Genomic DNA, 24,966 nt, shown 5'->3' on the forward strand with positions numbered 1-24,966 from the left:
AATTAGTCTGAAAACTCAAGGGAACGTTAGGCAAAAAAATCAGCCCCATTGGTTATTAGTCCCTTTTGGTGCATACTTACCTCATCATCTCAAGACAAATAGAGAAATAAAGTGCATTTCTCCACAAATCTGTTTTCTCTGGTAACAGTTTCCAGATTTTCTAAACTAAAATGACACAGTCTGTCTTCCTAAAGCTAACTCTTCTACAATATTTACAGGTATAAATTCATAGAAACAGACAATAGAAAAAGTCATGGAAATAGACAAATTAGACAAGATCCATGAACTAATATCCCAGGGTTTCTGGTCCAGAAAGACAGATGATGCTTAAGAAACAACTCAAGCCTTTTGTGAGCAATCATGCAGTAAGATGAAGTTAAACAGGTTTGGGATTTGTTCTTGTTTTGTTATGTTGGCCAGGAAGCCCCTCTTGGAGGCTATAAAGTAAACTTTATCAATGCAGCCACAATGTGAGTTTTACAAAGATAAATGTAATGTCCTGCACTTGGAAAGAAGTAATCCTAAGCAGCAGCACAAGCTGGGGACTGATGGGCTGGAGGAGCAGCTCTGCTGAAAGGGACCTGGGAGTGGTGGCAGGCAGTGAACTGAGTGGGAGCTAATGGTGTGTCCTGACAGGGAAGGCGGCCAGGAACCTCCTGGGCTGCACCAGCAAGAGTACAGTCAGTACCTCAAGAAATATGACTATTTCAGTCTACTTGGCATTTACAAGACTACACCTGGAATACTGTGACCAATCGTGGCCCCCTTGGTTGGAAAAGTTGAGAAGGGTTCAGCAAAGGCCCCTGGGATTATTAGGGATTGGAAAATTTGGCATATAAAGAAAGGTTGAAGGAAACATATTTGCTCAGCCTGGAATACAGAAGGCTCAAAGGGGATCTAATAACACTTTTTAAATATCTAAAAAGTTGGATATAGAGGAAATGGAGCTCCTCTCTTGACAAGGATACCCGATGACAGAAAAAGAGGCAGTGGGCAAGAGTTGCTTTGAGGTAAATTCTGTCTGGATACAAGAAAAAAAAAAAAGTCTTCCCCATGAGAGCAACAGGAAATTGGAAGAAGCTGCCCAGGGAAGCAGTGGACTTTCACGTGCTCAAGATTGTTTGACCTAGTTGCTGTAGTGACCTGTGTTGAAGAGAAGATCGGACCAGATAATCTCCAGAGTACAATCAGAACTTTCCATGAATCCCTATCCGTGCAGTCTTGCTAGCTATATGAATCCTGTTGTCAGCCCACAAACATCTTCTCCCTCTAGCATGAGGCTTCTACTCTGGGGATATGCAGTATTTATTTCCAGTCACTGATAATCTTTCATAAGCAGTTTACACTTTAGTTCTCTTTAAGAGAGGAGGCAGATGGGAGGCAAGAGCAGACTTCTCCCCTGACAGTTTCTTTTGCAGTCAAGACATTCAAGGAGAGTTATAGTGTGGGAGGATTTTTTAACCTTCAGTAACAAGGTTTAATTAGGGATCAAGAGCAAATGTTATAGCACAGAAGAGGCACCTCTGAACACTCATTCATATTGGGCTTTTGTTCCAATTAAGCTGGTTAACAAGGGATGTAAGAGCATTTGCAACTGTAGTATACTCAAAGACTTCAGATAGCTATTACAATTTTAAATTTTACTTGAGCTGAAAAATCTCAGTAAGCAGGACCTTTTGAAGATTAGATGTATTTGTGAAGAAATGGTGAGGAAATTCTGCAGCTCTTACTTAGCTCATTAAAATATTTCAACGCTGCAATGAACAAGCTCAGGATAAAACTCAAGAACAAATTTCTTAGTCTTCAAGAAAATAGGAATCAAAATGAAAATTATTAAAAAAATGAATCGGGAAAGAAAGCCTGGTTTTGCTCTCACACTATCACCCGATCTGTTCAGCATTTGCCACAGAGGTGCAAATTCACTCACAGACATACCTGAATAACTACAATAACCTCCCCAATAGCACTGACTTCAGCAGAAGCAAAATCATGCTTCAGAGTTGCCCATTTTGGATCAAGAAAGGCTACGAAGTAAAAGCTGTAACCTTGCAATGCCCTACACTGGTAGGGTATAGAAGTAAGGGGCATTGCTGTGAGAGGGTAGGTAAAGCTAAGGAAGAAATGGAGCTTTCCTTTGCTAGCACTTATCAAAATACTGTAACAGGAATAGATTATTTTTCCATTAGAGCGAAGACCAGTAACATTTAATCCTCTGGTTGCTCTCTGATGTACCACAATTTGAATCCTGGCAAATGCAAAGTCTTGCCTTACAAGTCCAGATGGTAGCAGAGGAAAAAAAACAAAACAGTATAAACATAAACATGAAGGAAAGCCCCTGTGATTTTGTTGAAAACGAAAAAAAACCCTCAGTTTTTCCAAAAGAAATACTGATGATTTCACATGAGACCTTACCTTTCAGGAAAGTATACGGCATGATTCCTTTAAGCCACTCTATTTTACAAAAGCATCTCAGTAAAGTTAAGAATACTGTTTTCTAGCAATTAAATACCTCTATGGGAAAGGTGTACATGCCTATATGAGTTACCACACGCATTCTGTATTCATGAACTTTAATGAACGTTACATGCAAAAGGGACAACATACCTTTCAGAATTTGTAGCTATTATTTTGTTGTGATTAAATTTACTCCTTTTTGTTGGACAGAGGACATATATAAAAGGGAAGCCTATTTCAGGAGGTTTTTGTTTTGTATCAGTTTTTCCCAGATATCTAGATTTAGCCTGAAGGATCCTTTTAGAGAGCAAGTAAATATATATAAAATATTAGGACAACACTGCAATGCAAAAAGGATGTTAAATTGCTCATCCAAGGAGATGACATAACAAATACTGACATAATTTCCAAGCAGCAAAGCAAAACTAGGTCAAATCACATTGACCTATCTAACATAATAAGCCCTTTTTTTCAGATTTTTACAATGTAGACTGTGTCTTCAGGCATTAATGTCCCCTGTTATCAATGTATAGTGTTGTCACTCTGCTTTAATGTCTTATCACCATGTTGTGTTAATTAGACCAAAACAATACAGTGCACTTTTGAACTGCTTAACTCCCAGTTTGAGATCTCTGTCTAAACTATAATTCTAAGGTTTTCCAGTTAGAAATTAAGTCATTAGCCCTTTATTTCAATAGATGATACCGAGGCTGGTGGGATAGCATAAATTTGCATACAGGTCAAAACCTAAGCTTCCTAAGTTGCTCAAAACCAAGGTCCACGTAGCTGACATCTCAGCAAGAAAAGTGCACATTAATTTCAATGGCATTTAAACATAAGGCATAACCCAGGAATACACGTTCTCCTGAGTATCACATGGACAAACCTGGTCTATGTTTGGCCATTGTGTGTCCCTGTGCAAGAGCTTTATCCACATGGAGTGCCCTGAAAAGAACAGTCCTTTTCCTTGCTCAGGGCAGCCTTCCCTTTCCCTACTCTGGTCGTTTCTCTGCACATCAGATTTACAATACAGGTATTTTTCAGCGAGACTATTAACAGAGTTGTGTAGGTTTCTGCCTACAGCCTCTTGCAACTCCCCCAAGAACAGAAACCTGAGAAATAAGAGAGATACATGTTTTGTATCCCTGCCTCCAGAGCTGAGGTGGGACTAGAGCCCAGGACGAGGGCTTGAGACCTCACTACCCAGGAAGCTGGAGCTGGTTGAAAAGGAGCAAAAAAGCTGGCAGGAGACAGATACAGACCTCAGTGGTCAAAAAAGGAGAAGCTGTCAGAGTTTACATCTTCCTGTAAGATACACAGATTTTGCAACAGGAGCATAATCTTGGGGAGAGAAAACCCAGTACAATCTAATTATAAAAGCAAAACACCCTCCAACACTTTTTAAGCTTGCTTGGTGATGAAGAGTTCCTTGAAACTGGGATACTGGCTGTTCTTATAATGAAGTGGCTGGATTTGGCAACTGCAATTCTAAATACACATATATAGGTATAAAAATGAGTAGTGTTTCTCTTTTTTTCTTTTTTTTTTTTTATGTCTCAAATTATCTCTCAGGAAGAAAAATCCCCAAATTTATACACAAAACAAACCAAATTAAAAAGAAAAAAAAAAACAAACAAAAAAACCCCAAAACCTCAAACCAAAACAAAATCACAAACAAGAGGGAGCATGTTTTAATATGTTACAACTGCTGAAAAAAACACCAGAATTTTTCTGAGACCGATTTTACCATAAAATACTGGTTTCTCAGCATTTTTGGAAGAAAATATCTGTCTCAGACAGTGCTCAAAATAAAGGTTATTAAAAAAAAAACAAAACAAAAAACAAACCACCAGAAAGGGAGACCCCAGGATGATGGGGGAGGGTGGGGGGTGGTGTCTCATCTCATCTAAGTATGTTTTCTCTTCATCTGAGTCTATGAAGTCTATCATCTTGCCAGTATCACATATGAGTCTGCCCTACTGTTCTGGTGGTGGGGCGTGTCTGTCTGAGCTCCTGTTGCAGCTGTTCAGTAATTAAATACCTTGCAGACCCATAGAGCCAAGTTAATACCATTAGTCATGGGCACCTGCTAGGGGTGAAGGGGTGCCAAAGGGAGGCTGGAGGCCCACAGGTGCATGGGCAGCACAAAGGTGTCCCGGGTGAGGCATGACGGGAAGATGTTGTTGCCACCGAAGTCATGAGAAATATGTCAACCTACCCATCCCAAAATGGGGAGAGACTGTCACAGAGTTTTACCAGCTTCTTTCTGGGGCCATGAAATATCCCTCCATAAATATTTTCATTACAGTGTATCATAGTACAATGAAAAATCCTATCAGCCCCATGGATCTCCTCATTTACTCTCCTACTAAGCCAGGAATAAAACCATGGACCTTCTTTTATTTGTTTTACTATCTTAAAATTTTTCTTGCGCCCAGCTATATCAACACTTATGCCATCAAAAAAGTTTTATCATACTTAAGGGCCAAACAAATATTGCCTCTTTGCCAGCTTTTTTGTCTTCCCACATACCCCTTGGAAGATAAAAATAACAATTATAAACAACCATGACACAGCAGTGAAGAATTTTGAAGAATTAAGAACTATTTTTACTGTTTAGAAAAGAGATCAAAATCAGCTTCCTACCCTTTAGCACCTTTCCCAACTTTCAGACAGGGTGGATTCTGCACTGCAAGTCAGGGATCTCAGGGATATACAATAATTCCTTACAGCTTGCTAAAGCATTACAAGCTCTAAGCTGCACAACTGTAATAAAACTTTGAACCAACAACAGGCTAAAGAATGATGTACCCTAAGAAGTCTGAAATTCAGTTCAAACAAACTCCAGCGCACATTCAAAAGGGTATTCACACGGCTGTATGTGAATACTGGTCTGCTCCTTTCTCTCAGCTCACTCTTCACCCACAGCCAAAACAAACTGTTTCTCGAAATGCTGAAGTATTTATTGAGCTTCAGCATATTCCCTGAGCATTTACCACCACAAACTCCTTGTTCCCAGCATTTCGTTTGCCTTGACCCCAGGCTCCAGCAGACCCCTTACCTCTGGTGCTACTCTGTGGAGAGACTCTGAGGTCTGACAACTTTTTGCAGAGCTCAGAAGCTGTTGAAACTCTCTGTGGCACTGCCTGCCTCCCTGTCCCTCCCCAGTGGGAAAGTCCTGGGACCAGGCAGCGGTGGGAAGCCGGCAGCCAGCACAGTAGAGGGCTGGGCAGGCAGGAGGGGGGGAGCTGGAGACAGATCTCATCAAAGGTAGGAGGCCTAGTGGGGATCAGAGAGACAGAGATACACATCTAAATAATTCAGGCGCTAATAAAAGCTTTAGGTTGGGTTCTGTTCAAGATGTGAGACAAAGCTGAATTTCAATGTATTTCAGGCTACCATCAATGCAGAATGCAGTGTTACTTAATAATCCAACACTGACAAACCAATATTATTTTAAAAGTATTCCACATAAAGTTAATGAGGAAAGTGGCTATGCCTGGATTTGTGCTTTTATAGCTTTAGGTTGAAATTCTATCATGAGAAGATTTTGAGAGCTTCAAGTCTGACCTCTACAGGAAGTCTGCTGAAATAGGTACAGTACCTTGGGATCGCAAATTGTACACAGAACTTTTAGAAACTGGAGAAAGGTAATGGATCAGATGCACTACATAACATCATTATCATCATTGCCTCCTGAAGCCATGTTTTAAAAACACAACTCTTAGTAGCATCGTCTGTGACAATTTGCTTCCTACAAATGCTTTTTGCAAAGTACATAGACAGTACAGCAACACGAGAAATAGCATGAACATTTTTACATTCAAAAGTGTAAATGGCTTTTGCTTCTGCTTTTTATTATCCCTCCCCCTTCATTCCCAATCTTCCCTATGATCTACTCTTGCAGAGCTACAGAAACAAGCCTTACTTTGAAACTGATAACATCCATTTGCGTTTTGTAAAACCGATGTTTTTAAACGCCCTGATTGGTGCCACCTTTTTCTAATCAGAACCAACCACTCTAACAAACTACCCTTTGTCCTGGGATCCCATCCCTTCAGTTCCCACCAGCCTACAGCACATGTTGCTATAGCTACCCTGCATGTCTATTTACCACACAAGTGATCAAAGCGAGCAGACAACACACACACACACACACACACAAAATCCTCGCCAGGCTTCCTACCGAGCAATGTCCAGCACTAATTAACTGATACACTCCCAGCCTGCAGACTCTGTACACTTGTTTTCTTTATTCTGCATGGTACACACACACAAAAAAAGCAGCATTCTCCAAGATGCTCATTCTTCCCCTACAGACAAAACAAACAACAAAACATACCAGGATCAACTTTAAAAGAGAATTTCCTAACACAAGGCTGAGGATTACAACACTTCAGGATAAGAATACAGTTTTTCTACAGAGGAACACATTAGGAATTTTAAAAGGTATGAAAAGGAAAATAGGAAATAAGAAACACATGCTAAGAACCTAAACAGCTGAAAAGAAAGGGGGTGATTTTGAATTTTGCATATGCTTTGCACTGAAATTGTATGCAGCCTTTATTCACTTGGTGAATTATACGCATGCTAAAAGCCATATGACTGTAGTCATTATAAGTCATTGTAATGGTTTTATGTGCCTTAGAAACATAGTTTTTCATTTTTAGGTGGCATGTCAGTTAACAGTTGTTTAGTTGAACCACCTCAATCAAAGTCAATGGTACTTCAATAGGAAGAGACCAAAATAAAGAGTTGCGTTTGTTGTCAATGACACTCCACGCTTTAGGGATATGTTGTGGTTGAAAGTGAATGAAAAAAAAGTATTCAAATTCATCAAACATTTGATTTTCTGTGAAGTAGACTCAGGAAACTTAAAACAGAGCCCACAGTGCCCTCTCCAGTTTTGCAGCAAACTCAGGGAATCTAGCTATGTAACTGTGTCCAGATACACAAAAACTCTACCACATGAAGGCTGAGCATCTTCCCAGGACTTTCCGTTGTTTGCAAGTTTCCTTACTTAGGATATTTATTTTTTTTATATATATAAGTAATAAACTGAACTGAGTACTCTGCAAAGCAAAAGAAGTGTTACCTGTAAAAGACTTTTTTTCTTGTCTATTATTTTTTGTTTTGTTTTGCAACCATGTTAGATACCTTTAAAAATTGCACTTCTGCTTCCTAACACTAGTCTTACAACATACTGGCACACACAAATGGATATATTTCCTGTGGATGCTTAAACTTTTACGGGTACATGCTGACAGGTATATTTTCCCTTATAGGATAGAAATTTTCCTATTTTGGTTACTGGAGCTTATTTGTAAGGTCGTTCTGGGAGACATTAAGAAGACCCCTCTTGCTGAGGTGTTCAATTATCACCTAAAAATGACTGCTTTTTTATACTGTCTCATTTACAAATCTCAACACAACATTTACACCAACTCCTGTCACCTGTTAGAGACTATTGGACTGGCAGTAGTAAGGTAGTAAGGTGGGCTGAATCTTTTCAGCTCAACAGGCTGCATATTACATTTCTACAGTAATTACTCCACTTCTGCTGGGGAAATCAGTGCATTTGTCTTGCTATATGCTGTTATTGTTTAGGACCTGTGGGTTGCCTTTGGGTCAGATCATCAGCAGCACAGTACATGGTTTTATTCCAACAGCTGCAATACACTGCCTGCTTGATGCTTAACTCAGCTACACCAAATTAAGCTATAGTCCCACCAAGAGCCTCTGAAAGTGGGAGCACTCACTCCCAGAGCCTGAGAAAAGGATAGAGTTAACCCTCCCCTTCATTGCCTTATAACCAGCTGGTGTAAGGATAAGGAAGGGAACATGAGGGAAGGGCAGGGAAAGCAGCAGGACAGGTAGGGAGAGAGGTTTGTAAGGTGGAGAAGTAGGTAAAAAAGAGCTCTCTGTTGCTCTGAATAGAAGGGCCACGGAAAAGTCGCCCTCTACATATTCGTCTTTCCCATAACAATTTCCAACTAGAAGCAGGAGTGAAGGCTCCAGCTGCACATGACTTGCCTGTTTCCAAGTGTCTGCTGTAATGGATTTCCTAAACGTTTTATACGGTTAGCTCATAGCCCATCACAATCTTCAGTTCCCTCTAAAACAAGAGTTCTACTGCCAGGGGCTGCTGCGCACAGTATCTCAGCACCTCCAGCTCTCTGGATTTTGCCCCTTGGGCCCTAGAAGCGTCCACAGACTTTCCCTGCCAAACTGAAAATATTTGTGCACAGCAAACCAACCGAACGCAGAGAAATACTCTCAAACTGTTCCCTTGGCACGGGAGAGAGAAACCGCACTCACAGGCAGGTGTTTAAACAAACTCTGGCCGCGCCCCAGCCGGGTGCTCCCCACCCGATCCCGCTCCCCTTGGAAGAGGCACGGGGGCCCTCTCGGCAGCGCGTCCCCCTCCCTGCGCTCCTGCGGGAGAGGAAGGAGAGGCAAGCATCTACCGGGACGGGACAGGCCCGGCAAGAATGAGCCCGCCTGTGCCTGCACCTCTCTTCAGGATGGAATGTCTCTCCACCACCCCCACCCCCACCCCCCGCTCCTCCTCTCTTGGAGGGGAAGGGAGGGTATGTGTCTGCCTTAGCATTTCCACCCTCTCTATTCCGACTTACTTGTTTTGCTTTTTTAACCCACCATCTAGGAATCTTCATTACCCATGAAGCCCTATTCTTTAGGTAGAAATATTTCAGGAGAGTAAAGAGCACGTTTCACAGAGCACTTTATTATTACCATCCTGTAACATTTCTGCTTCTTTCACATTCCTCATTGGCAACCCCCTGTGCCAAAGTACCCTCTTGTGGTGATAATGATTTCTGATGACTACGTGCATCCAGCTGACCAACTTGAGTATATAAAATGCCCTTCATTGTGCTTTGCAAGGACAAGAATTCCCCTCTCTCTTTAAAGAGCTATAAAAGGTGGTTGTTTGGCTAGTGGAAGCAAGAAATACCTTTCCTCTTCCTATCACCTACGTTCTCTCTTTCTTCACCCTTCCCCACCTCCTATAACTTAGAGAAAACTGGTGTAAGGAAGCTGGAATTTCCCACCATGGGTTCAGAAAGTGAGCGGAAAACAAATGCTCCATTTGCACTACAGGTGCAAAATCCTCACACATGCATTCCCTGGACATGTACTATAAAAGTCCCACTGAGAACTGAATGAATAACACCCACACAGAAAAGAACCTAGAAAACTTTTCTCATTTCCTCATATTTACCCATTACCTCCCTAGAAAATATATTAAGAGCAAGTTTCAGAAGTGTATTGGCAAGGGTTTTTAAACTGGGACAGATCCTTGATTCGGTCTTAAGGTAAAGCCAGTTTTTCTTGCTCCCACAAGGCTCTTCTAAGCATACATTGTTGCTGTAAAACTATGAACAACGAGAATCAAAAACATTTTGTCACTGTGCCTTTTAACTGCAAGAACAAGAATAAAAGCTCCTTTTGTCCCCTCAGGTGAATAGAAGTCTTAAAAAAAATCTCATTTTAATAATCTTAGAAAAAGAATCCCTAGAAAACCCATCCTAAAGTACTTTTGTGAAGCTGTAAGACAGCTTGAAACTACTACATTTTAAAACAATCAGAAGATTAAAGCACTGGCAGGCAAGGAATTCATGCAGTGCTCTTTAATAAATTGTCCCTGGGCTGAATTATTGTCATATTTAGGATTATAACACAACAAGTTCTTTCCTTTCACATGTCACAAACAGGCGCTGTGAGGCAGCCTACACAATGCACTTAAACCATGGCAAACTGGAATTGATTTACATACCTCGCAAACCGCTTCCATGCTCCCTACAAGCCCAAAATGCACCATGACCTGCATGGCATCCCTGCCTACTGGGAGGATTAAGAAAAAAAAAAAAATTCTGTTTTTTTTTTTTTAATTTTTTTTCCACGCTGGAAACTCACTTCAGACAATTCTGAGAAAAAACGAGGAGTTCAAAAAAAGCAGCCAAGCTCCGCAGAGGTTGGAACCGGTAGTACCCGGGCCCGGCGGGAAGAGGCTCCTTACCTGCCTCATGGTGAGATTCCCATCATCCATCCAGCCGGCAAGGGGCTGCTCACACCGCGCTGCTGTCGGCAGGGCAGAAATCCATCAAGTTTCCCACCGTAATCAAGTTTTCCTCCCTCCTCTTCCCTGTCTATTATTTTTCCCCCTTTTTATTCTTTGCTGGGGGGAGTCTTACGACAATGTCAAGTTTCCCAACCTTCTTTCCCCAGCCTATGAAAAGTCGGGAGCGGGGAGGCAACTGTCCGCCTGGCTCTGATTTCAAACCGTAGCCCAGGGATGGAGTAGTTGGCTGAGCTGGGCCATGGAATAGCCTCGCCAATCAGAAGGAAGGGGAGGGAGGCAGAGCACATAAAGGCTGCTGCCTACACGAGGATTAGGAAACCTTTCAAGGATTTAAAAGACTGAAAGCAGCTGGAAACAGTGTCTAGGGCTAGAAAGAGGGAAGTCAATTTGCGGTATAAGAGATTATTCCCTTTCTCATGTAACTGCTCTGGGTCTGCTCGAAGCTTAACGGACTGCCAGGACTTCAGCAAGGATATGTAAATGTCCAGTTGAAATTACTGCAACGTTAGAGTGATGCAGGAACGCTCGACAGCCGCCCGGTAAAGTGGCAATATCCCGTCCTTGTTGGAGCCACATGCGCTCCCGAAGCACCGATTTCCTCATGTCAGATTAAAAAGTAAATTGCTTAATGACATCAGCAGGAAGTAAAATGCAGTCTGCAATTTACACTATGGCCAAGTGCCTGTCTGTCGGAAAGAACAGAGGTGTATGTGGGAATCCGTAGCTTTGGAAATGTTTTGTTGCAAAGCTTTATTTGTTTTGGTGGCAAATGTTTAATCATCCCTAACTTCAGTGCGTTTTCTGCTTTCCCGTCTTTATGTAGAGTGATTTCCTCACTTCTGAAGCTTAGTTCCTCGTGTAAGATAACACTGGACCTAAAATGCAATTTTTTTTTTCTTTTAACGAGATCAGCTACTATCTGCTGCCCCTCAGTGGCTTTCATTAAAATAAACAAACAAAAGGCCAAACCAAAAATCTCAAATCTGAAGTGCCATTGCTGTTTGAGTTACACCTTTCATAGAACTATAGAATGGTTTGGATTGGATGGGACCTCGAGATCTAGTTCCAAATTTCCTGACTTAAAAAAAAAAATTGCAGAGAAATACAAACCTGCAAATTCATACCTCCCAACCTTCTCCTAAGTGAAGAAGGCCTTTAACTTAATATCAGTTCAGAAGCCTGTTAGTCTTTCTCTGTACTTAACAGAAATCTGTCTTTTGATCTCAGGAGACTATCAGGCAGATCTGATGCCTGAAGAAAAGTCGCAATATCATGAATTTGCTTCTGCAAGGGTTTTATCTACCAATGCAAAAATTAGTCACTATCCAGAAAAACTCTTATCAGTACAAGAAGTCTTATTGAATTGAGCTACAGAAAAAAAACCCTACAATGATATGCTGCCAGGATTTTAATTAAAGGCTTCCAAAAATATATTTCCATTTAACTTTCGATAAGCTCCAACACTGGGTATGTCACAGGGAAAGGAAGAAAAGATCTGCAGAATTTGTTTTCCCACTTAAAGACAATAATAATTTTTCTCACAAGTGCAGCAAAGAAAGGAGTTTACATAATACTAGTACTGTCTAGCTGAGAAGCACAGCATGGATGGAGGGAAAACTTGATTTGAACCACTACTGCAATTTATCCAGGTTCAACTGCGCTCTTGCTGGTCCATGTCCTCAGCTGCTTTAATGTACAACACCAACCATCTCCAGGGATCAACACAGCACAATGCATAAGGGTAAGACCAACCATCCTCTCTAGCCAATATGGAGACAACTTAGTGATGCTCCAGTGATGGTCTAGTCCTGCACACTTGCACAACAGCTTGAAGCAGCTGCAATGCACAGGGAGAGGTGCATTAAGAGCACTTAACAGGAATGCTCATCCTCTGTTCCCCAAGTATAGCTCAGTGGACACGTGTCACTTGAAATGAGTCTGTGGTATGTGAAGACCTTTTACTGAGGTCAAATCTGGGAGAATCCTCTCCAGGATGCATTGAAAGGAAACATAAAAATGCTTTTCCAAAGTAATTACAGCCTTAGGGCTAAATTTCCCTGGTGAAAGGCATGTAACAAAAAGTGCAAAACTTACAAAATTAGTAAGGATTATAAAGGACTCACCCCAAAACCCTGTATTTGATTTCAGGGCTTTAAGAAGGGGATTCTGAGGACAGTTTTAGAGTTTCACATGGCAACAAGGCAAAAGATCCTACAAGAACTCAAACATTATAAAGACAAAGCAGTTGCATAACTTTTCTGGAAATGCATGAACAGCGTGCACTCCTTATAGGGTGAGATGAATACTGCATTTTTCTGAAAGTTCAGCAGAAGGTGGCATAAAAATATGAGTTAGTTCTATAGAATGAAAATTCATTTCTAGCATTAGAAAAAAATAAAATAATTTTAAAAAATTGTCAATGATCTATGTTCAGGGTGGGGTGCAGACTAATTTTTTTTTAACCTGGTGTTGCAGACAGCCCCTATTCTATTTATGCCATTCACTTTCCTCCTTTAAGGACTGTAATCAACCCACGCAGCAGCAGTACTATCACATGCAGTGCATTCAGAAAACTAGGTTCTGCACTTCACTTCTTGGAGTCTTCTGAGTGTCAGGAAAGGAAAAGAGAAGGTCTATATCTGAAGTGGTTTTGAAGGTAGTTGGCATTGAAACTCACAATGACACAGCTAGATGCAAGGAGGAGGAATTGCTATTTGGGGTGCAAGAAAAGACGTGCTGGTTTTTACATCTTCCTCTGAATATCCAGTTTCCCATCTACAACCCAAGTGTATGTGTGTGCATGAGAAAGTCATAAGGTCTTTGAGGAAGCGAAAGAAGATTCTGTCCCTGAAGGAGGAAACTTTTACAGTCTATCCAGTGGGAACCACTGGACACAAGGGCAGCCAGAGGATGTGGTGCCAGGTGTAAGTTCAGACATATCTGGGAGCAAAGATGTATGTATAAGCCAGACCAAAGTCATGGTTAGGAGCCTGATAGTTTTAGAGGATTCTTATTGAATTAATTCAAGTTAAAAGACAAGTGGCCATAAGTAGACCAAACCATTGGCAGTTTTATTTTCTGTGAACGCTGGTTATCAGTAGTAATGGTCACATTCCCCTTATCAAACCTCGCTTTAACCTGCCCTCAGAGATATGAGTGACACCAGCAGACACAGAAATACTAAAGCAGCTCTGACTTTGCTGCTCACTATGGGTGTCTGCCACAGTCCTTGTCATACACCTCCCAGGCAAAAAGGGCAGACACACAAGCCCTCCATCTATCCTCATGTCTGAAGCACCATGTTGCCCCATTCACTAAAGCAGAAACAAGGAAGGATAACTTTAGTTGGGTTTCCATTATTCAGCAAGAACTTCCCTGTGGTTCATGCTGTTCTGCTCCTGACCTGGCAAAAGTAGTAAACAGGTTCTTGCAAAAACTCAGGGTATTGTGTGCTAACTCAGAATCACACTTCCTATTACTGCTTAAGACAAAAGTGTAATATTACCACGTGTCCTGAGTCAGCTTATGTAGTGCAAAAGCTTGGAGAATTCCTATAAATGTGCAGCAAACCCCACCACCATGTAATACCAGTTACAAATTGTACATTACGTACAAATATCACATATCTTTTACAGCAGCATAGTAAACTCAGTGTTGGGTGTTCTTTGTCAGCACATTAACTATTTCTGGAAAAGTTCAGCTAAATTTAGTGGATTAAGGCTTAGTCCAGTGCTCATCAATGCAGTGGACAAGTTTAAAGATTTAAGTTGTGACAAGGCAAGGACAACAATCTTGATACCAAAAAATTAGCACTGTTTCAGAATCTGAAACTTTTGCTTCTGATTTGTTAACCAAACCTTCCTTAACTACCTTCATTGTCTCTAATAAATTACCAAATACAGGAACTGTTTTGAACTGCTGGGACAAATGCAAAACATCCTAATGTGGAATTACTCACTTGCTGGAGTTTTTTTGGTGTAATACAAATTTTATGTGGTCCAGACCAAGGTAGGTCTGCACCAGCTACAGGGGAAGCACAGAACAGGAAGTGGGGAAAGGATTTTCTCTCATTTAGCTGAATTCCAGCTGCCATGGAAATCCTCCTGGGTCCAGAGAATTTAATATACACTATAGACAGAAGAACCACTCTGCCTCTTTACGAAGCTGTGCCAAACAGAGACAGACCAGACCCCAGGATCTGATTATATAGTAGGAGTGAGAGTTGCAGAAGGGAAAAATATGACCTAGCACGTAGGTTAGAAAGAAACAACCCTACCTTGAAAATCAGCATCTTGAGGTATGAAGTCAATCACAAAAAGGTTATCTTTAATTTGCAGTATAGACAACTGATAAAGATATGCTTTTCAAAATAAGACAAGCAGCTAGACACTGCACTTTTAGAGGAAAAGGTAATGTTCACACTCAAACTATTGGCATTGAAATTAATTTCTAGTGGTTTTTATAGTCCCTCCCTTGGCAGTTTTAAATTGGCACCTGCAGGAAGAGGAGGATGTCCAGAATACAAAATACTACTTAATAATCCCATATAACACTAGAATACTTAACTCAAGGCAACACTGAAATGTAAAAATAATTTCCAGAAGAACTGGCACAAAATATGAGGTTGCAAGGTGATGACAAATTTCTGAGAAGACAGTGTTAAAAAAAAAAAAAAGAAAAATAAAAAATTCTGAAATACTCTGAATATGAAAAACTGTTTTCAAGATGTGAAAGTATCACACAATTATTTCAAAATATATAGTTAATACTTGCAAATGTAAGAATGTACAGAGCTGGATCTCACAAGGCTGTACTTAACTGCTTCTATCAATATCACTGCAATGAGTGCAGTGAAGATAAACTGACTAGCCTGGCAGAATGTCTGAGTCATGGCATTTAAACACATTTTCTAACAGAAGTTTAAAAATAAGACCAGCAACGTCAGACATCCTTACATTTGCACATACACACTGAAAGCCTCAGTGCACAAAGATGTCCTTAAGGCAGACATTTGGGGAATTCATCGCCTTTTGAGAAAGATTACTCAGCCTTTTGGCAGAGTATCAGTAAAACAGGCAGAGATGAGAAAGGTCAGGGTACCTTTGGTCCTCTTTGCAGAGTAATCCTTAGGGGACCACTTGCCCTTGCTTGGTTATTTACAGAATCACTCAAATTGCTCTGATCTCACTTGGGGCTGGACCAGCCACAGGTAAGAAAGAAGGGAAGTTGTCTTCAAGACAGCTTCTTCCTCCATCACTTATGCAACCTATGTAATCCACAGCTCAAACAGACAGAAAAGTGGTTAAAAAACAATCCATCTGCACTTGCCTTAATGACTACACTGACAAGAATTTTTTATTAAGGCCTTTTAATCAAAAGAATATCTACTGGATTTCGTTTTCCTACATCTGCTATGAGGCAGATACTCAATCTGCTAGGCTGAACAAGTTGGTGCATATTCACGTGTAATAAATTAGTGATCAGAAGATTCTGATAGTCTATTCCAAAATTATATGGAAGTATAGTAACCTAAAAAGACTAACAAAGAAGGATGTTATAAGGGTTCAGAGTTTCTAAAACATCTGTTCTCTAGTATATATAAATGTTAAATTAAATGGAAATCATAATTAGTTTACCACTGCTTCTCCATTTATTTCCTAGGGTTTTACAGTTAGCTGATACTTCAGTGATGATTACACCTCATTACTCTTAAAAGTAGTAGATAATTGTTAAATTGCACCATTTTTTTCCTTAGTACTCCAGTCCTAAGAAGCCTCCATGAAAACAAGAATGATAAAGTAATGAGTCAGAATTGCCTTATGCATCTGCAACCGCTATTAGCATAGAGAAAAGAGAGTAACTTTATTCCATTGCATTTTGTACCAATTTCTTATTTAGTGACCAGTTGCAAAAATCAGTCATGCAGTGACTCAAGCTAAGCAAATAAAGATTGGGGCAAATAGCAGAAGTTCTGTGATATATGCCTTTGATAGTCAAGCATCAAATAGTATCTGTCAAAATCAATACTGTTCTGCTATTCCAGGAGTTACATGATCACACAGTTTTGATGAAGAGCCACAATTTCACTGAAACAAGATAAAACCCCAACTGATAAATTGTCACCTGAAGCAAGCAGGCACCTACTCAAATTCCCATTATCTGTGTGTTAGCTGAGACTATCAAACCATGCAAATCCTTCCTGTTGAAATAAAATCCCCTAACCACAGGTTTAGCAAAAAATGTGTAACATTCTCCTAATTAAGCCGCTCTGCTCTAAAATAGTTTTTCTCCCACCTGCATACAGCAGGTTAGACATATTATATACCATGCAGAAGTCTATGCCAGAAGTGAGAAGCTCTAATCACTGTCAAGACTATGCCATGTCCTGGAAGAATCATAGAGATTGACTCTGTGTTACAAAACTTTCCAAAACAGAAGAAATGCTGGTGTTTTAACATCTTTTCAAAACCCCAACTGAGACAAGGCATTAACATGAAAAACTGGAATATTTCTGCACCATTTTTATTTTCCCACATTTCTTGTTCTCAGAAAACATTTAATATTTCAAAGTTCTGCTGTATTTGCCTAGAATGACATGATGCAGTTTTGGTCATACTGAGGTAAAAAAGTAGCTTGGGCGTCTGTCTACAAATCCCATGAAGCCAACAGCCACTGGGAGGGCAACCGACCAATATTTCACTGATTTCAAATCAGATATTTCTGCTCAGATCAACGGAGCCAAAATTGTCTAAAAGTTCAAGTTAGAGTAAATTTTTTTTTTCATTTTTCTAGTAATAAAAATGTGGCAGTAGTCTGCACTGTCTCATGAAACATAATTTAATGAGAAAATTACTTTTTGCAGTTGAACCTCACAAGAATATTCCTGTAGGGAATCCTCATTTATCTCTTCTTTCCAGTGCCTGGCTACCCATGCCAGCTCCCTGTCCCATGGAAAAAGGGCTTCCTTGAAACAGGCAACCTCTTGGGACAGGAGGTGTAAAAGTTACCCGTCTGTCAGCTATGAAGCAACAGGGTCACATCAAAAGCTTGTGAAATGATGTGACTCAGGATCCTGAACAGTAGTAACACAAACTGCAGCCTCTAAAATGCTTGTTGGGCAAGGTGTTTCATCTTCCCCATTTGAATCCTCAAATTGTGTATTCTAGCTGCCTTTATACTACTGAGGATAATAAGGGAGAAAATAAATCTATAAATGCTAAAACATCTTTAGACATTATTGTAATCAGGGCAGCAAAGCCTCTTCCCTAAGCAGGAATGAAAGACACAAAAAGAGTGATCTGTACATCTGAGTACAAGTTTCTGAGGTAAATCTAAGTATTTAGAGTGCAGTATTAAACAGTTTATTAATTAAGACAGTATTAATCAGAAAACGCAACAAGTAGATTACTGAAATTATTTCTAGAAAACTTGTGTGTGCGTGTGTGTGTGTGTGTGTGTGTAGATGCCTATGAATGTGTAGGGAAGTATGTTCACATTCTTCAGTTAAAAATAAATATATATGCTTGGACTTTCTCAGTGAAAAAAAAAGTAAGTCTTAAGATGTTCTTCCCTGCAGCTGAGCGAAATATTTCGCTACTCAGGATACCAGTGGATTGCAGTGTTGGTGGTGAGATGAAGTCTGTGGGGGGTGGGCTGGGGAATGACAACAAAAACCTTAACCCAAACCCAAAATCCTTAGACTCTGCCCAGGAAAACCACTTTGTACAACTGAGAATTTGCTAACATATGTGATTCATGATTTGACTCATAAAGTTCTGGAGTTCACTGGGGTTACTGTCAAGGTCAGATTACTTATGAAATACCAAATTACTATACCTTCCCATTGCTTCAGCAAAGCCCTTGGTACTGACCATTTAATATATTTATGTGGGAAGGTTAACACCAAAAACATCACATTCTTCTAATGTCAAATGAGAAAAATAGAGAAAGAATTTAGAAGTAAATCAAAAGGTCATTCTTAAGAGAGAATTTTGAATTAAGTGATTCAAGGATGTGGGCAGATATCATGAGTCACAGCAGTTAAATAGGAGACAGTTTCAGAGAGTCTTTGTTTATCATATTAAAGCTTTTTCTCACCAGGAGCATTGCTCAAAATTATTTATGCATACACCAGCTAAGGAGGGGTTTGAAATAGTGTGTTTATAAATAGGCTCATTGGGATTGCTCTGGGAGGACTGGTCTGGTTGGTTCTCAACCTTCTATATGTACCTAGTAGCCCTTTTTTGACCTTTAAACCATTTTCAGATGGTACTTTTATGAGCCACTGTACCTTGTTCCTTTTAATTACAGACATATATAATGTAGGTTTACCAGTCTCCAAAAGAATTTTTACTTTCTTTAGCTCACATTTCCAGATGTGTCACCTATTCAGACCTCCCTTCTTTTAAAATGGTGCTGGCAATAAAAGACAATGAAGGCAAAGATAAGGTATTTCTCCAGGTTCCAAGCAAACCAGTTTTATAATCTAATCCTTTGATTCTTATTTTATAAGCTGCCCTTATAAAAGTATTAAAATAGAGAAAATAGAGTGGTCTATGAAAACTATGTTTTCATAGTTGGTGTTAAAATTTTTCTTGAAGATATTCAAAAAATCTGATGAAGTAACCCAGAAAATCTGATTCAGGTAAGTCTTGTGGAAAGCGAAGCCTAGCACAGAAATAAAATCCTCACCGGTAGGCTTTTTTCATCTCTTACTGCCATGATTTATTATCAGTCTACATTTGTCACTTCAATGCTGAAATTTGCAGATATTGCCCAGAGCGTCTTACTTCATGAGTACAAGTGCTTATTTACAGGGAGACTTCAACCATTCTAACTCCTGCCTCCAACATCACTGTTTTACACCAACAACAGGAACAGCACAGAGTAGCTGCTAATGCACATCACCCCAGTGATGAAGGTTGTGCATGTTATCTGAACTATTTCATGCAGATTTTGATTCCTAGGGCCGCACTGTCACATATGCTCATACTTTCTCTCCCTCTTGTTCTGACATCTTCCTTGGCTCATATTTTGCTGTAATACACTGTGAAACTGCAATGATATGCAAAAGTCCTAACACTCATTTCACAAAGGCCCTTTCCATGTCTCTTGGGCATCAAGAAGGTCCTTTATGTCCTTAACGGGACGGGAACGGGAACGGGGAGCGATGTCTTGATAATCCTGTCAGCTCCAGCAACCCAAGCTTTTCCATCTACCACCTGAAATTTACAGCTTGGTACTATGTGGTGCTACAGACCAAAATGATTCAGGAAGACCCCTCAGCACATATAGAGGGATTAGGCTGAGTTGTGCAGCCCTGTTGCTCAATTACCAAATTACTTGGCAACGGTTGATTTTGCTTTCCTCCTTCTGCATGTGTACTCAGGAGTGGAAGCATGTATACATGGTGTACTGTACTTCACACTGAAGTGAGAGAAAAAAAAGAATCATACTAAGGATTCAAAAATTAAACGCTCTTGTGATTTTATCAAAGGAACTTGAAATTCACTGGGATCTTTGGATAACTGATTACCACCTGCCTTTCTAAGTAGGTAATTGAGTGGAAAAATGAAGTCCACCACAAAAAGGGACAAAGCACAGAGCCCTTTGGAAAAGGTGATGACACTTCAGCAGAGGAGCTCTCCAGGCCATCCCAGTATCCTTAGCCCTAAAGGCTGTGGGGCACAGAAGTAACTCCACAGAAAAATTCACCTGCCATATCTGCATTTGAGACTTTAGAATTGTAAAGCTCTGACCACTTGCAGCTTTGAAGCTGAAAAGGAAGGGAAAGTATCTGAACTGCAAAGTCTAAAATGACAGAAGCTGTCGCTGCAGTCAGAAAGATCATTACTGTTACAGCTTCATGTGATTTGAAAGCCTGCAAATAAAGTAAATGGCACAACTCACAGTCTTTTTAGGTTGCTAACTGCTGCAAGGAAGGGGTCTGCACTTACCATATTATTCTGAGTGCCTTTCTGGGAGTTCCCATTTTCAACCCTTTTGGGAAACCTTTCCATTTATGTTGGCTCTGTTTGGCCACCACAAACCACTAAAGCCTTCAGCACACTCTACTGAGGGTGGTTACTATGGGCATGCTGTGGGTGAGCAGTGATGTGTCCACCACCCTTCTCCCTCCAGTGACTTCTTGAACCTATTAGTCTTTGGCATTTGATAAATCAAACTGATATATAGAATAAAGTAGAAGGGCAAGGAGAAAGCAGATAGTAGACAGGGGAATCTCGAATCACAAGTATTTTTACATACTTGTCTTTCAGTGTAGCTGTCTCCAAGGGATAACAACATCAGCATATTACAGTTATTAGCAGGGCATTTGTGCACATTTCATGAAGATGTTGCGGTGTCTCACAGGTGATAAGGAGTTGCTATGGTTACTATATTCTCTTAAGCTGAATACTAAATAGGTTCACAAAATATATATTCTTACTTTTTATGTAAAATATCAGTCACCCAGCTAGCATTTGATTATGCCTCCTTTTCATTCTGTCAAGGACTTTCCACTCCTTTATCTATCAAATAAAGTGGATTTTGATACTGTTTAGAGAAAAGAGAGGTCACTAACCACCTTCCTCCCTAAGAAAGGAGGACAAGTTAGGTAGCTCATTATCTAGACTGTTTATAACTAAATCCAAAAATAACTGCTCCACTGTACTAGAATTGTGAGAACTTCTATTTCAGAGGATTTTATGAGTCATGGAAACACATTTAAAAGGGAACAAATCTGCACTACACAAATAACTAAACACTAGCACAGCAATAGACCATATAGCTTTTAATGGTTTGAACTCTTTGTCTCACATTCAGATGCAGACCTGAGATTGTCCCATCATCAACATTTCATCCAGTGTTTCTTTCAAATGGGTTACTTTTTTGCCAGTGCACCTGAAGGTGATATTTAGGAAGTCTATTATCAAGTATGCAAATCGGGAGAAAAATATGTCACATCAAATCATGACCGTTTACTAAGATATTACTCATCGAAAAATGCTTTCTTGCACTGCTTCCTTAGCAGGGCAGGCTTAATGGAGTTACTGTAAAGGCATCAAATTTCATATTTTTATACCTGTTTGTCCCCTTTGTGATGTGCCTAAAGGGAATTTTTAACACACTGACTTATTTTAATTTTACTATATTTATTAAGATATTTAGAATGTAAATAAATATAAAGTTCCCTAATTTTTCAAAGCACTACTGCTTGACTTTCTTTGGGCCACCATGATCATTATATACCTGGTATCTTATTTTTAAAATTTTCATTGACATCATCTGCAGTCATAGGATAGAACTGTGCTACGATGAAACTGATTTACTTCAATGAAGGCCCAATTTTTACTGAGCTGAGTATGACTAGGAATACATCCATATGCCACTGATAACCTGACTGTGGTCAGGGGGAAAAACAAAAATAATCCTCCAACCTTGGGTAATAACTTAGCTAGACATATTTGAACACCTGCTACTATAATAGTGTCAGTAATCAGTTTAGTTTTGAGAAAGGTACAGTAAAAGCAAATGTGCTTGCAACTTCCACATCTGCTTTCCCAGCTTATACCAAAAGAGATTCCTGGGAAATGAATTAATATTTTGCAGTTCAAGGCAGCAAATTTTTATAGCAGGACTGACTAACAGGGTACGAATTCATGGAAGATAATATATTGAGCAGATCTAAGTACTAAATAGGCACTTTCCTTATGTATTTCAAAGTACATAATGTTGCATATTTCTAGAACGAAAAATGGACATAACATGTTATCCTTGCAAGGTGTTACCATGTTAACAACTAGAGAACCTTCTGTTAAAACTATTAATATGTGGCTTATCACTTCATAAAAGCTTGAAATCACAACGCAACAACAATAAGCACATGTGGTACATATGAAGTCAATCTGCAAATACAATAATAAGCATTCAGCAAGAGGCATTTTTGTACCGTAGTTAACAGAGGTAAAATTGTCATGTTTGTTCTACAATCACCACTTTTGTTACCCACAAAATAACCCATCCATACTCACCCTGTATTTGAGCTCCTTTCTGAAGTGCAAGAATGCCTTTTGTTGCCCCCTTGTTCCTCAGCAGACACCAAACCTGACTTGGGAAGTTTGAAGGTGATGGTGAAGTCAATCACCAGAAGGCTTAGGAATTTTAGGAAATCTGTTCCCAAACCTACAGCTAACCCTCTGTTTACCAAGACAGAGATTCTCAACCATAAGAATTCTGTCACTGGTTTCAGTATTTGTGTTGTTATGGAACTTACAAGATAAGCGATTACTGCAGGAATGAGCATGAAAAAGTGGATGGGGTGATAAATGTTGAGACAGAGAAGTGGGAAGAGGAAGAACTGTAAGTCTTCCATGCAAATCATAGAATTATTTAAGTTGAAAAATACTTTTAAGATTGAGCCAAACCACTAACCTGGCACTGCCAAGTCCACCACTAAACCCCGTCCCTCAGCATGGTAGACATCTACATATACTTTTAAATACTGCCAGGGATGGTGATTCCACCACTTTCCTGGGCAGGCTGTTCCAGTGCTTGACAACCCACACATTTATGTTAAAATAGAATTACAAACTCATGAATACCAAACTCGTGCATACACACAAACTAGAAAAGTAATAGTAAGATGAAGAAGAGAGGCAAGGCTCAGGAAAATCCCCCAAAACTGTTCCCATATACAACTAAGGGAGGGCGGGAGGGGGAGTCTGCGGCGGCAAGCGGCGGGTTTGGGATTGACTTTTCGATGGTTATTTGTTGATGTAATGAGCTCCCTTCCCCCGGGGAGCAGGGCTGGGCGGGCAGCCCGAGGCGGAGCGCGGAGGGGCAGAGCCGGCTCGTGGCCGGGTCCAGAGCAGCCCCTGGCCGGGTCCAGAGCAGCCCCTGGCCGGGTCCAGAGCAGCCCCTGGCCGGGTCCAGAGCAGCCCCTGGCGGCCGCAACTCCCGCTCCCGTTCCCTCCGCTCCGCCCGCCCGGCCGAGGACAATGAGCGTGCCCCGATGCCCAGCTGCTCGGAAAGGAGCGGGAACACCCTGAGGGCTCCCTGCGAGGCAGCTGTGACACCGGTTCCTTGTCGAAACTGCACAAACTTTCTGGTTTTGCAGGGAAAATCTGAAATTCTGCAGTTTCGGTTACTTCTCAACTGAGCTTCAGTTCCGAACTTAGCAAGGTTCAAATAAATTTTAAAAACCATATACAGCAGGCAGTTCTGTTGATTCTTGCTCATAGTGGGATCTAAGTGGATCGTAAGATCCACTTCTTTCTGAGATAACATCAACTCCATTTCTAAATTTTTATAATGCTTAAAGGTGATTTCTGCATGTAAAGAGAAGACAGCATAGGTTCAAACTGGCAACTATTTCACACCTAGTTTAAATGACTATAAAGGAAACACGCTATTTCTGCATACCAGCAGTTGCTATATTACATTTTTTGCCCCAGCACTACTATCACCATGAAGTCTCTGTGTTGTAATTCCTCTGTAGTTACAGTCTTAAGAGGCCACAAGAGTTTGCATACTTGGAATTTGTGATACATTTTCTTCCCAGCTTATGCCTAGCCCTTCGGGACAAAAAAATTTTTGTTAGGGACCAGCTTGTGAAAATACAATGAAACCACTGAACCCTGACCATTAATGCAGAGTGCGTTCCACACTAGCCTATAGCAACAGAATATCCTGACAGTCAGCATAAAGGGGATACAAAAACCAGCAAGTAAAACTTGGAATAACTCAAACCATTCACTTGAAGTATGTGGATATTAATCCATCTTGCTCATTTTCATATTCCTCCTGTCTTTCCTGATTTAACATGTCTTTTTTTTAATTTTTCTTCAGAAGAGGTACCCAACAAACTCAAACACTAAATTTTTGTATCAAACAAACAACTAAATTTTGAATGTCATGTCCAGACAGATAAGAAATGCATTCAGTATTAGAGCAGCTATCATATATTATGACTCTGTGGAAAAAATATAAGTCCATTAGTTACTACATCCTCCAAGATTCATGCAAAAACCAAGTCTCCTCCTAAAAAAATGAACTTTTATCCCTGTCTGCACTCATGGATTTCTGTTGTTCATTTATTCCTACAGAAATAGTAAATATTAGGGAATTTTGGCATAAATCCCACTATTTCCCTCTTTGTGAGTAATCAGTTCCATATTATTTTTGGGTGTGAACAGGCTGAGTCCTTACCTCTGTGCTCAGAAAACCTGCAAACCTAAAAGTTTTGCCTCCAAGCTTGGCCTCCTCTTCGAGATAGATCTTATTGATCTTACAAAAAACAAACAAAAGCAATACAACCTAACCTTCAGACTGAGCTTCCTCACCAAGCTTGTCTACTTGCAGTATTTCCTTTTAAGAATTCCTCTATCTTCAGTCAGTAAATTCTTCCTCTT

General features: G+C 40.2%; 1 protein-coding gene across 3 annotated transcripts in view; it reads right to left on the bottom strand.

Moving 5' to 3' along the window:
* The window catches only part of MID1 (midline 1), a 241,620-nt gene that overhangs the window by 132,492 nt on the left and 84,162 nt on the right, over positions 1 to 24,966 (bottom strand). The window contains exon 1 of one of the 3 annotated variants that reach the window (XM_017812360.1): positions 10,493 to 10,702. The exons of 1 other annotated variant lie outside the window; for it this stretch is intronic. The gene's annotated coding sequence lies outside the window, so the exon portion shown is untranslated. Of the gene's footprint in view, positions 1 to 6,640; positions 6,689 to 10,492; positions 10,703 to 24,966 lie in introns of those variants that run through there. One more of the 3 variants, XM_017812361.1, reaches the window with a different exon arrangement.

The sequence above is a fragment of the Lepidothrix coronata genome, unplaced genomic scaffold (genome assembly GCF_001604755.1).
Source record: "Lepidothrix coronata isolate B3197 unplaced genomic scaffold, Lepidothrix_coronata-1.0 Scaffold35, whole genome shotgun sequence".
NCBI classification, from domain to species: domain Eukaryota; kingdom Metazoa; phylum Chordata; class Aves; order Passeriformes; family Pipridae; genus Lepidothrix; species Lepidothrix coronata.